The sequence below is a fragment of the Thamnophis sirtalis genome, unplaced genomic scaffold (assembly GCF_051295495.1).
Source record: "Thamnophis sirtalis isolate CommonGarterSnake01/CBP01778 unplaced genomic scaffold, rThaSir2_p1.2 scaffold_6, whole genome shotgun sequence".
In the NCBI taxonomy this organism is placed as follows: Eukaryota; Metazoa; Chordata; class Lepidosauria; order Squamata; family Natricidae; genus Thamnophis; species Thamnophis sirtalis.
Genome location: NW_028261386.1, coordinates 96860519 through 96873103, shown reverse-complemented (window position 1 = coordinate 96873103; position 12585 = coordinate 96860519).

Here is a 12585-nt window from a genome sequence, read left to right as displayed (position 1 = left end):
GCAGAGGTGTCAATGGGATGGGATGACATTACTAAAAATCCAGGCATAGAAAGTGCATACACCAATAGGCCAAGGGTCTGAAAGAAATGGGAGACAATACACTAAGTCTTATCAGCCAGTTTATTTATACCCTATGAGTAAACATAAGGTGACCAATCGTCCTCCTTTAGGGAGGACAGTCCTTCTTTTGTAAGTTCTGTCCTCCCTCGAAAAGTGTCCTCGTACATGTCCTCCTTTTCGATATTTGAAGATTAATCTGTTGCGCGTTATGTGATGCATTTGTATTTGATATTCATCAAGGCTCGGTATAGTGCGGTATAAGACGCGATTATGAGACCCATGCACGCCGCATGGGAGACCTTGAGAGAGAGCGCCACGCGCAAGTGGCTTTACTTCTTACCGAAACACGACGCGGCACATACGCACGCAGTAGACTCATGGCATGTTGGCAATTGAATGACTCACAGTAATTATTTCTTTTTCAGTGAATATTCAATGATACATAAATAAGTACAGTTCACGTTTTATTAATTCATTATCTATTTAATAATTTCCAAATGTGTATAATTTTATTTACAAGTTTATACAACCCTGTTGTCAACAGAATTGTAAAATAATTTAAATTTAAATTTTAGTGAAGTTTATTCGCTTATGTTATTAAAGTTTCAGTTGTAATAATAAATTTTATTTATTCATAATGTGCTTGCATCGTTCGTGTAGCATTATATTTAATTTTAAATTTTAAATTTCATTTAAGGCATGCAAAAATAAAAAAAAAGGAAATGCCATTTCAATTATCAATTGAAAAAGGAATTTCCATTCCTCATATCAAAGAAAGATGCCATCGTTTTCTGCAATACTTGCAGAGGAGAATTTTGTATTGCAGTTGGGGGCAGAGCAACTATAACGAAACACTTATCCACCAACAAACATAAGCAATCATTAGATGCATCAGCTTCCAGTCGTAAAGTAACAGGTTTTTTTTAAAACTTCAAATTATTCTGAAGATGAAAAACAGTTAGCTGCAATGGAGGGAACATTTGCGTTTCATACCATAATTCACAATCAAAGTTTTCGTAGAATGGATTGTACAACTAAATTATTGAAAAAGTTTCACAATGCTAAATTTTCATGCACCAGGACAAAATGTGAGGCTATTATTAAATCAGTATTTAAAAATTACTGTGATAAAATAATTACAGCAGACTTGAAAATTGCAGCATTTGTAATGGTTTTATCTGATGCATCAAATCATAATGAAACCAAATTGTATCCAATACTAGTAAGATATTTTAATGTTACCAAGGGGATTCAAGTAAAAATTTTAAATTTAGAATCCATTGAGGGTGAAACTGCTGAAATTTTGTTAAACCATCTATACAGAGTAATAAATGAAAACAATTTGAAATCCAAAGTTGTTGCACTAACAGCTGATAATACAAACACAAATTTTGGTGGGCGAAGATGCAAAGGGGTGAATAATGTGTATGTAAAATTATAAGATTTACTCCAAAAGAAAATACTAGGAATAGGTTGTAATGCACATATTTTGTCAAATGCAATCAACACAGCATCATGTGCCATGCCAATTGATGTGGAAGTAATAATAACTACAATTTATTTGTATTTTAGTCGTTTTACCGTTCGTGTGGCTACTTTAAAACAATTTTGTGAAGAAGCGAATGTTGAATACAAAAAACTTTTAGGATATTCAAAAGTTAGATGGCTTGCTCTAACACCTGCTGTAGAGCGTGTTCTACAATTATTTGAGCCTCTCCGTTCATATTTTTTAAGCTTAGACAAATGTCCTAAAATCCTGGAATCATTTTTCAATAATGAAATATCTGAGATATTAATGTATTTTGTACATAATCAAGTATCTATTTTTCACAAAACGATTCAAAAGATTGTAGGTGAACACATTTCAGCTACAGAAGTTAGTCTTATTTTGAATGACTTTATCCTTTAATATAAATCTCGATTTGAAGATAAATTTCTTCCTTTAATTATAAAAAGAAAATTGCCAGACTTAGAGGACTCAAATCCGGGCATAATGGAAAAGTTTATCAAAGAAGCACAGAATATTTACCAAACATGTTTTCAATATATCGAAGAATGGTCAGAAACAAATATCATGGGAAATAACAGTTTTCAATGGTGTTTTTTGACTTCATCGCAAGTATATTGGACAGATATTGAATCTTGTGTTGAGTTTTTATCTAAAGAAATTCCAGACATTAAAATAGACGACAATTGTCTCTTTGAAGAAATTAGAAGACTGAATGTATATTTAAATTCTGAAAAATTAATACAATGGGAAAATCAACACATTGAAATTGATAAAAGATGGGTGGATATTTTCAGCCATTTCAAAAATGAACATATTCCATGTGAAAATTTATTTATACTTGTTCAATTTACGTTGTGCTGCCTTGGAATTAATGCAGCAGTTGAAAGAGTTTTTTCAGTTGCCAATGATTTTTGGACAAGTGAGAAATAGAGATTGAATGTTGATACTCTAGCTGCAGCACTTGCTGTAAAATTCAATATGAAGGATACTTCTTGTTCAGATATTTCCAATATATTGTTAGAAGATGATACATTGACAAAAAATATTAATTTGATGGAAAAGTGTTCATTTAAATAATAATTAACAGGCATGTAAGCATAATTACAATATAAAATGTTACAAATGTTTTTATTATGCAATTGTTGCAATGAATAAAATATTTCTTTTATTTACAATATTTTTTTCCAATTTATTTGTCCTCCTTTTCATTGTAAAAAAGTTGGTCACCTTAGTAAACACTACTTTGATATCAGTGAAGCTGACCGTATGCTTTAGTAGTAATTGTTATTATTCATTAGATTTATATCCTTCTTTATTTCTAGCAGTGAAATAAATAAGGCTCTCCCTTCATTTTACCTCCAAAAGAAGTTCCTGGTATGGTAGAAACTGAACTGAGAGAAACGGTTGACTTAATTCAAGGCCCAGTCCTCCTCACACTGGCACAGATATCTTTTGTGCACATTTGCTTACAATAATTTCACAGTCTGTAGCACTTTTTATTTTTAAATACAGGACTGTAACCTAGAGTGATGTCTAAAATTACTAACATAATTAAAGAAAGGCCTACATGATTGGTAAAGTTTGAGCTAAAGTTAAGGTCAAATAATTATGGAGGCATAGCTGTGCAGTAAACAAAGTTATTTCTGATCAAGTAAATGTTTTACGCCAAGACCAACAGAGGACCCACATGGATAAACTACGGTTCTGGTGGCGACAAAAGGGTCGGGTTTTGCTCATGCTGTCACAACTGCTATCTGGTATAGTTTCACCTCATCATCATTGGGGAGACTAATTCTTGTTTATATTATGATAGTCATTAAAGCTCTTTAAGCTGAAAATCCTAATCTACCAGCTGTTGTGTGCATCCTGAGGAATCAAAGTAACATATAACAGAATATCAAATTAAAAGTAACTTTTGGGCAAAGAACAACTGGTTAATTAATTAGTTTTGTCTGTTCAATTCCATATTTGATAAATTGTTTATATTATTTTGATTTAATTGAAGGCATTTTAAAAATGGGAAGGCTTCAAGTTTCCCTGCAACCTGGTCCTCTTAAACCAACATTAAACAGAGGATACACAGAACAGATGAACTGGTCCGTGTTCACCATCATATGAGGACACATTTAATAGATTAGACTTCCATAGCAGGAGCAGGAACATCAGCAAAACTTCAGTTACTGCACATGGTCTGTTGTTGATAAGTGATTGTGTCACTTATCAGTGTTTCAGAAGTCAGTGTTTCTAAACAATTATTTATTCTATTAACTTCTGCAAGCCATTTTCTACAGCTCTGAAGAAAAAGTGCTTTTCGGTGATGTGTATTTGTTTTCTTGCCATCTTCTATCTTTTCATTGTGCATGGGTCTCTTGTTCTACTTGAGATACTAATAAAAAGTGAAATACTACTTAGCAATTCTGGAAATCCACCAATATTATACACACTTTACCACTACATTGTTATCTGTGAAATAAATCATGAAATCAATACCTTTTAAATATGATTGATTTTGTCATCGATTTTGGTTTAAGTTAGATAGCATACGCACACCCAAACAGTTAGTTTCAATACTAACTTTAGATTCATTACATGGACTTGTGCTTGCTTATAACATGCAGACTTAGAATGTAATCCACCATGGAAAAAAATAATTTGCAATGTTTATATCATGAAGGTCTACTCTAACTCAAAATACAATTTATCTGTAAATGTCACAATAGCTTTAATTTCCCTCTCTGCACACCTTAGTCTGATCTATCACTGAATGGATGTTTAGTGAACATGAAATGAACAAATTCATTTGTTTATAATGAAAACAGCAGCATCAGAAATGTATTTCTTCCAAAAGCCATATCAGGTTTAATCTCCAGAAGAAAACAGTTTTCATATTGACTTAGGAAGCTCAAACAGTTCTATGTATGTTTACCTTAAAGTAAACTTCACATTGTTCAATTGGACTTTCAAGTAAGCACATATATGAGTCTAATGTAGATAGACTGTTTTCCTAATTTAGTGATCCAACTTGAGCCACAGCCAAGAACATAATCAGGCTACTTTTAGCCAGCACTCTGTAGCAAGTTTGTTTATCCTAAACTTTCTGAGTTTTTGAATACTAGCTTTACTCAAATAGTCAGGTTTTTCCAAACTGATCATCCTTCAAATAGAAGATTTGGGACTTTAAAAATATCCAATGCTGAATGGAAGGAAGGAAAGAGAAATTCTGTCACTAATACAAAACTTTGAAGCTGTTTCCTAGATGAAACATGTTTGTTGAAGCATTTCTGCTGTGGGATAGGTTCAGCTAAAAGTCCCTGAAGGCCATTGAGAAAAGTTAGGACCAGTATGCAGCAAGGAAAAGCTTTGCTACCTTTATTTATTTCATCCTACAAGGAGCCCAAGTTCACCCTCTGCAGATCCTAAGAAACACAGCTTGAAAACCACAATATGATTTCTGCCACTGGCATGAAATAGTAAGCAGTTCCATGCCATCTCAGATTGCTAGCTCATTTGTGTGAGTAGCCATCACCTTGCACAAAAAGCATGACTTTACATAAACAAACTCATGGTTGCTCTGAAAGAATTTTCCACAAGCAGAGTTTCCTGCTACTTTAGTGGGAAATGATCCATGTTACATAAAATTCAGCAACAGATTTTGTGTTGTGTATAAATATGGGTACGTGCCATGGTGGTGCAGTGGCTAGAATGCAGTATTGCAGGCTAATTCTGTTGACTGCCTGCAATTTGATTCTTACTGGTTCATGGTTGACTCAACCTTCCATTCTTCTGAAGTCGGTAAAATGAGGACCTAGATTGTTGGGGGCAAGATGTTGATTTTGTAAACTGCTTAGAGAGGGCAATGAAGTACTGTGAAAATGGTATATATGTCTAAGTACTATTGCTAGCTGTATACACATAATTGAAATACTTAAAAAAATATGCAATGATTGGAACTTGTGAAAGGTTTGAAATATCAAGATGAGCATTTGCTATACATTTAAATGACTGAAGAACATATCCTACATAATAATGCAGAACTGAAGACTTCAATCATTAGGTATATAAGAAGACCACTGTCTCACTGATTATTAAGAATTCTGATTTTCTCCCTCCCAATTCAATAAATGTATTTTTGGAAAGAGGCTATGACTTCCTGTCTATATAGTGTGACATAAACCTAATCAGGAACTGTAATTAAACTGTTAAACATTCTCCTTCTGTACATATTTATCATTCATCAAAAACACTACATATACCAATAAAATATTGTTTTGGTCACTAATTCTGAAGATGTGTTGATTTATTTTCCTTTTACTTTATTTGCATTTTTCTTGAAAAGCATTACGAAATCATCCTCTCATGATGGTCTGGATAAGATACAGAGATTTAATCTATAGTGCTAAAAGTGGGAAAGAATATTTCATACAAGATGTATGTATGTATGTACGTACGTACGTACTATGGGAATTATCCATAATATTCAAAGGATGCCTCATTGCCTGTCCCAGTCATTTCTGGGAAAGAGAATAAACTCTTGGCTTTTCATGTGCTTTGAGCATGGAATGTCTGAAAGACCATAAGTTGGAGCAAATAATTCAGCTGTAGTTTGTATCTTGCAAAATTGTGTCAAAGGGCACAACTGCATCCTTTCCATCTGGGAATATATCTGATCTCTTATTTGGGTTGGCTTGTTGATTAGTGGGAAGGAGGACATCTGGAAACTCTGTGTGTTTTCTTTCCTAGGGGCTCCACTGAAACAGAATTTATTAGACAAACCAATCTACGCTTCTCGTTTTTATCCTAATTTGGCATTGCCTCATTTGTTGCTGCCACTATTGAATTTTCCTTCCATGGATCCAGCACTGGGACCACCCTTTAACTCCATATGGGATATGTCTGACATCTGCAGGAAACCAAATGCCAACTGCAATATGCTTTTGGCAGCAGCTGAAATTTTGTCTCTTTTCTTGGCAGCCTTCCTGTATGATCTTTCCTTTCTTCAACTGCTCAGTGCTGCCATGCCTGCGATTTTGCTTTAGAGTTAATCAACCTGGTCACATAGCAGAGAAGCTCTAGTCACTTGGCTTCGTAAAAACTAACAACTCACATCATTTTTGGCTGCGAGGCAAAAGATCAATTGCACTGGCATATAAAACAAGGGTCGTTTTTAGGATTCTGCTGCCCAATGGCAGCAAGCCAGAAGCTGTATAGATAAATGTTCTCTTGCCGTTACGTATCTATTTTCCCTCCTTTAAGTTAAAAAGAATGTGGTTTCAATTAGCAAATGTGGTTCTTATATATAGGGGAATATCTTAAGCAGACTCAAGCAGCAGGAATGCAGTATGGTATTCCCATGTTTTCTTCTGTATCCTCACAAGACAGAGTTTGATGCTATATTTTTAACTAGGTGATTTCAAAGTCTATTCAACCTATGTTTTCCTTTCTTAGACTATTTCTTTAGCAGCACTTTAAGGCCATTCAGAAGTGATTATTTTGATTTTGTGTTAATATTATAGATAGGAATTCACACCTTTGTTTTATTTATTTAAAATATTATATATTAACATCCATGAATGCTGATTTCATAATTATTTACCATACCAAAACATATGCTTTAAGTAACTAAATCATTTCCTTCCATCCCACCATGTTGATAGATAAAAGATAAACCAACAATATGATAAAATAAAAGAGGATATTTGTAGCTCAGGATTGTTGCTGTCTGAGCTTGGTTGTTTTCTTACAGATATTTTATTACTCAAACTACATAATATCATCAGTGCTAGTGCAAGCAAGCTCATAAAGCAAGAAAACAATCAAATGCAGAGAGTACCAAGGACCTTTCAATATGATAAAACACCTGAAAAAGCAAAATGTGTTCAGCTGGAATCTGAAAACTTACAGTATCACTCAGAGGTGGTATTCAGCAGGTTCTGACCAGTTCTGGAGAACCGGTACCGGAAATTTTGAGTAATTTGGCGAACTGGTAAATACCACCTCTGACTGGCCCTTCCCCCATCTATTCTCTGCCTCCCGAGTCCCAGCTGATTGAGAGGGAATGGGGATTTTGCAATAACCTTCCCCTGGAGTGGGGTGGGAATGGAGATTTTATAATATCCTTCCCCTGCCACGCCCACCAAGCCATGTCCACAGAACCAGTAGTATAAAAATTTGAATCCCACTACTGGTATCATTGGCTGGTATGCTTTCTTAGCGAGGTGTTTCACAACTGATGCACACTTTATAAAAGCTTGGAATTGAAAATGGACTTTCAACATTTTCATTTGTTTATTTGTGGCTCTTCACTATCAGGTCAGACCCCGACTTCATAAGGTGATCTCCATATACATAGTCAAGTGAATTATTGTAGATGATTTGCATTTTTTGAAATGAGTTGTAATGATCGGGCACCTATCTGAATATAAGATAATAGTAAAATCCATTATGCTCTCTGTCAAGTTCTTATAAAGAACTGGATAAGTTATGTTATGCACTAGATAAATATTTTACTTCAAAATTGGCAAATCTGTATTGAATTTAAAAGCTATACACTAAAAAAAATCATGCTGAGAAACTTCTCAACACATGTTAATTGGAAACATATGATAATAATTTCTCAATGAGAACATTGTTCTTTAAGGGCACGCCATGCTCTTAATATGAAGAATGACTGATGACTAGTGGGTGGGGTGGGAAGTGAAAGCAAAAAGATTATCAAGGCAATAAAGCTGGGGGAAGTTACCAATACATTTGTAATGGTCAATAATTGCTAGCCTTTATTTGTTAGAAATTGTCATGTCCTATTCTTACATGAATCACATCCAAGATGGCTCACAACAAAGACAAAAAGTACTGAATCAGTTAATATATAATATATAAAAAGATAAAATTCAAAATTAGAAAATGATCGATTCTTTTTCAAAGGTAGCAGGTAAAATGCTAGTAGGATTGTAACAATAGTGTGAGCCAAACAGACATACAATTCAAAAGCTGGTAAAAGTCTGTTCCAAAGTAAGGAGTTTTCCACTTGGCACCAAACACTGTCAGAGAAAAACATTAGCTATTCTAATGTTCCACATTCTGGCAGAAGGCAGGGAAAAGTCCCACTCACTTGTTTTTACCAAATGTCTTAGAAATTAACAAGAAAGCCTCTGCCAAAAGATCAAAGATGATGTGTTGGTAAATATCCTATTTGATTAGCATTAATATAACAATATAATTGATTAAAATCTCTTAGGAAACAAAATTAATCACTGTCTTAGTGTAGATTTCATTTTTTTAAAAAAATATGAACAACCTTAATCTTTTTTAAATTACTTTGAATATATCAATTGGGAACATAGTCTCAATTCATGGTCATGAGGTAAAACAATCATGAAATAATGCCATGAGATAAAAGATCAGATTATGTCTTAGCAGCATAGAAAACCTTGAAAACTTCACCCAAATATTCCATACTACCAGTTTAGTAAATTGTAAGGGACAAACATTGAATGGACAGAGCAAGGAATCATTGCAAGAAAAATAAAAGTGGCATATCAGTCGGGTTGGTGAGAAACATTGCGCTAGTTCATCGTTTATTTATAAATGTGGTTTATTAAATAAATCACAATGACATGGATACTACAACATGCTAGCCAAAAAGGAAGCAAATATGCAAGTTATTCATGGTATTTGACAAACATTTTGCTGCAAACTGTTTGGTTTCTGTTAGCAATTAACATTTTTAGAGCAAGGGTGCAGCGAGTGTTCACAGTCATTTGTTACCATCAAGTGAACGTGAGAAACAGTCAATTTACTGTTACACAGAGTAAAATATGAAAAGAGAGAACTTTGATCTAGATTTAAATCTAGGATAAATGTTCCGTAATCATATGCCTTCAGGCTTCTCCTTCCAGGAAGAATTTGGTTGATGCTTCCTAATGTCTCAATGTAACAAACTAGAACTAAAATCCTTAATTATTTAAGACTGGAAACCATTACCAACAATGGATACAGCACTTTTCACTAAAATTCCTTGCCTTCAAATCTAGCTTTCTGTTTTGGAAAATGATTTTTTGTTTCCCGCACAGTTATATCTGGCAGTCGCCTGTTCATATACTCTACATTCTTGCTTTGGAAATTCATCACTACTAACAAAATGTCAACAGAAACAAGCCTATGATAGTCTTAAAGATCATCATCACCTAGGATCGAAACAAGACACTCAGAATATATTAGGACACATATGCTTTCCTAAATAATACTTTGTTGTAAACAGTTTATTTAAGCCTAAATTGACTGGATTTGTACAACACCAAAATAAAACAAACCATATTAGCGTTTAGCTTAATTGGCATATTTTTTCTGAGTGACACTGTCTTTTTCCTGTTAATATATATCTTTTTTTCAAGATTGGTGCTCTCCAAATATAACAACAGAACAGAATAACAGAGTTGGTAGGGCCTTGGAGGTCTTCTAGTCTAACACTCTACTCAAGCAGGAAACTCTATGCCATTTCAGACAAAATGTATTCCAATCTCTTATTAAAAACCTCCAGTGATGGAACACCCACAGTTTCTGAAGGCAAGCTGTTTGACTCATTATTTGTTTTTATTTATTTATTTAGTTAGGTAGGTAGGTAGTTAGTTATTTGATTGATTGATTGATCATCCATCTTATTTCAAATTACTCTGATTAATTGTTTTGCCAGGAAATTTGTACTTTATTTCCAGGTTGTTCTCTCCTTGATTAGTTTTCATCTTCTGCTTCTTGTTTTGTCTTCAGGTGCTTAGGAGACTAGGTTGCCCCCCTATTCAATGGATTACAATTCCTATAGTATGCCAATTACCACAGTTGGACCAACTGTCCAATTAGGCAATAATGTAAGGTAATAATCAAGTTCAACTGTAAGATAAAATGATTGGAAAGGTAGTTATTCAGAATTAAGAATGCGCTTCATAGCACAACAGGAAGTCTGTAGAGATTCTCAGTCATCCAGTTCATGGTTGTCCCAAAGGTGCTTTTTCAAGAGGCAACTGGTCTTCCTTGTTTTTTCTTTTGAAAAAACTTCTCATCCAAGAAGCTTCTTCAGCTCTGATAGGATAGTGGGGAATGGAAGGATTTACATTCCTTGCAGACAACTGGGCTAAAGAGCTGAAAAAACTTCTTGGATGAGAAGCGAAATGTCTTCAAAGAAAAAACAAGAAAGTCCAGTTGCCTCATGAAGAAGCACCTTTGGAGTACAACAAGTTGAAAATGTAACATGAGGCAAAAAAGAAATAAGACCAGTAAAGCTATGGCATCACTGAAGCAACGTTTGTCATGATTAGAGCATTAATGTTCTTTTTGCTCTTAGAAAAGAATATGTAAAACATTTTCTGCACAATCTGTGCCTGAAATCCAAACATATTTCTGGTGTTTTGATGGTTTATGCCATACTGAAGCAAGGAAGGCAGATGAGGAGAAGGAAGAAAGAGAAGGCACTAGAAGACCAGACAAAGTAATTCCGACAGCTGCTAAGGGGAGACAGTTTTGATATCCATTAGACTTGTCCTCTTGTTGATCTGGATTTCATTTCTTCCAAATCCTGGAACAACCCAAAAGTTCTAAGTTTATTTCTGCCAAATTTCAGCTGATCCAAAGCAGTTTGGCAGAACTGCTAAAATGAGTTGTAGTGTTTCAAGTTCAAAATAAAACCCTGTTTTCATTTTATGGACACCCTGCTTAGAAAGTAGAAGCAACATTTTGGCATAACTACAAAGTTCTCAGCCTGCCATTAGTTAACATTAAGGAAAAGGAAAAGGCTGAAAATGAAAAGTTTGAGGAAAATCATCTGTGCTGGTAGAAAGTTTTGTAAAATTAATAGTATACTATCCATATATTGTTTTCTTGGTTATAAACATAGTACTGTATTTTAATTAACATAGTGATAATATTGATTATGTAGATTTAGGTTAACATCTGAATGACTTTTTGTTCTTTTCAGAAAATATTGGGAAGATATGGCAAACCAGTTGATAATATGCCAGTTTTCTGTTTATAAATTGCTTGAGGTGGGTTGGAGCTGTGGGAAAAATATCTCTCTAAAGTTAGGCTTTTAGAGGCCGGGTTAACCAAACTGAGACCTTACTGTGTTCCACAATCTTGCATTAGCCATTAAAAAAAAAGACATTACTACCCCCACCACCCCAATGAATAAAAAGCCGAGCTCTGGTTTATTAGAAGAGAAATGTCTTCGTGAAATGGCAGGAAATCAGAAGAGACAAAGCCTCTTTCCCCATTATTTTCCTATCCTCTCACCCAATTTGTCAGAAATAGTTATTGGAAGATTGCTTCCAATAAAAACAAACTCCTTGTTGTAGTTTAATTAGACTGTGATATATAGTACTTTTGCAGATCTTGAAGCTCCCAGTCTTTTTTTTAAAAAAGTGTACAGCTTGATTCAAATCCCATGAATGGCCATTAACATGATTTCAATTGTTGTGTTAATCATGCATTAACATGATTTCAATTGTTGTTCTCAAATTTCTTTATTTCATTGTTCTTTCAGTGAAAGTTTGGTTTTCTTATTCAAATGTGTATTTATAGAGTTACATCACTGGAAAGAGAAAGCTATAATACAGGGCTGTCAAACTTGCGGAGTCACGTTGTCACGTGACATATTGTGACTCCCCACCCTTCGTTAAATGGGGGTGGGCGTGGGCAGCGCATGATGCATCCAGCCCATGCCCCATGAGTTTGACACTTCTGCTACAATACATGCCATCAATAATCTTATATTAAAAAGGAAGCTTGCTAATTGAATGACTTCTGATCAGTCCCATCAGCTTGTCTCTTAAGCCATTCCATGATATCAGACAAATCCAATTTGGTTTAAAAATGCTTAAATGGAAAATTGGTATTAAAGTCCCTATTTGTTTTCAGCTGAATTTCATGGAAGTTAGGTTTGTCTTCACTCAAATGCAATTTACTAGATCAAATGAATATTCTGCAGAAGTATTCAGACATCGCTCTGAAATCAGTTAAGGTTAACCATA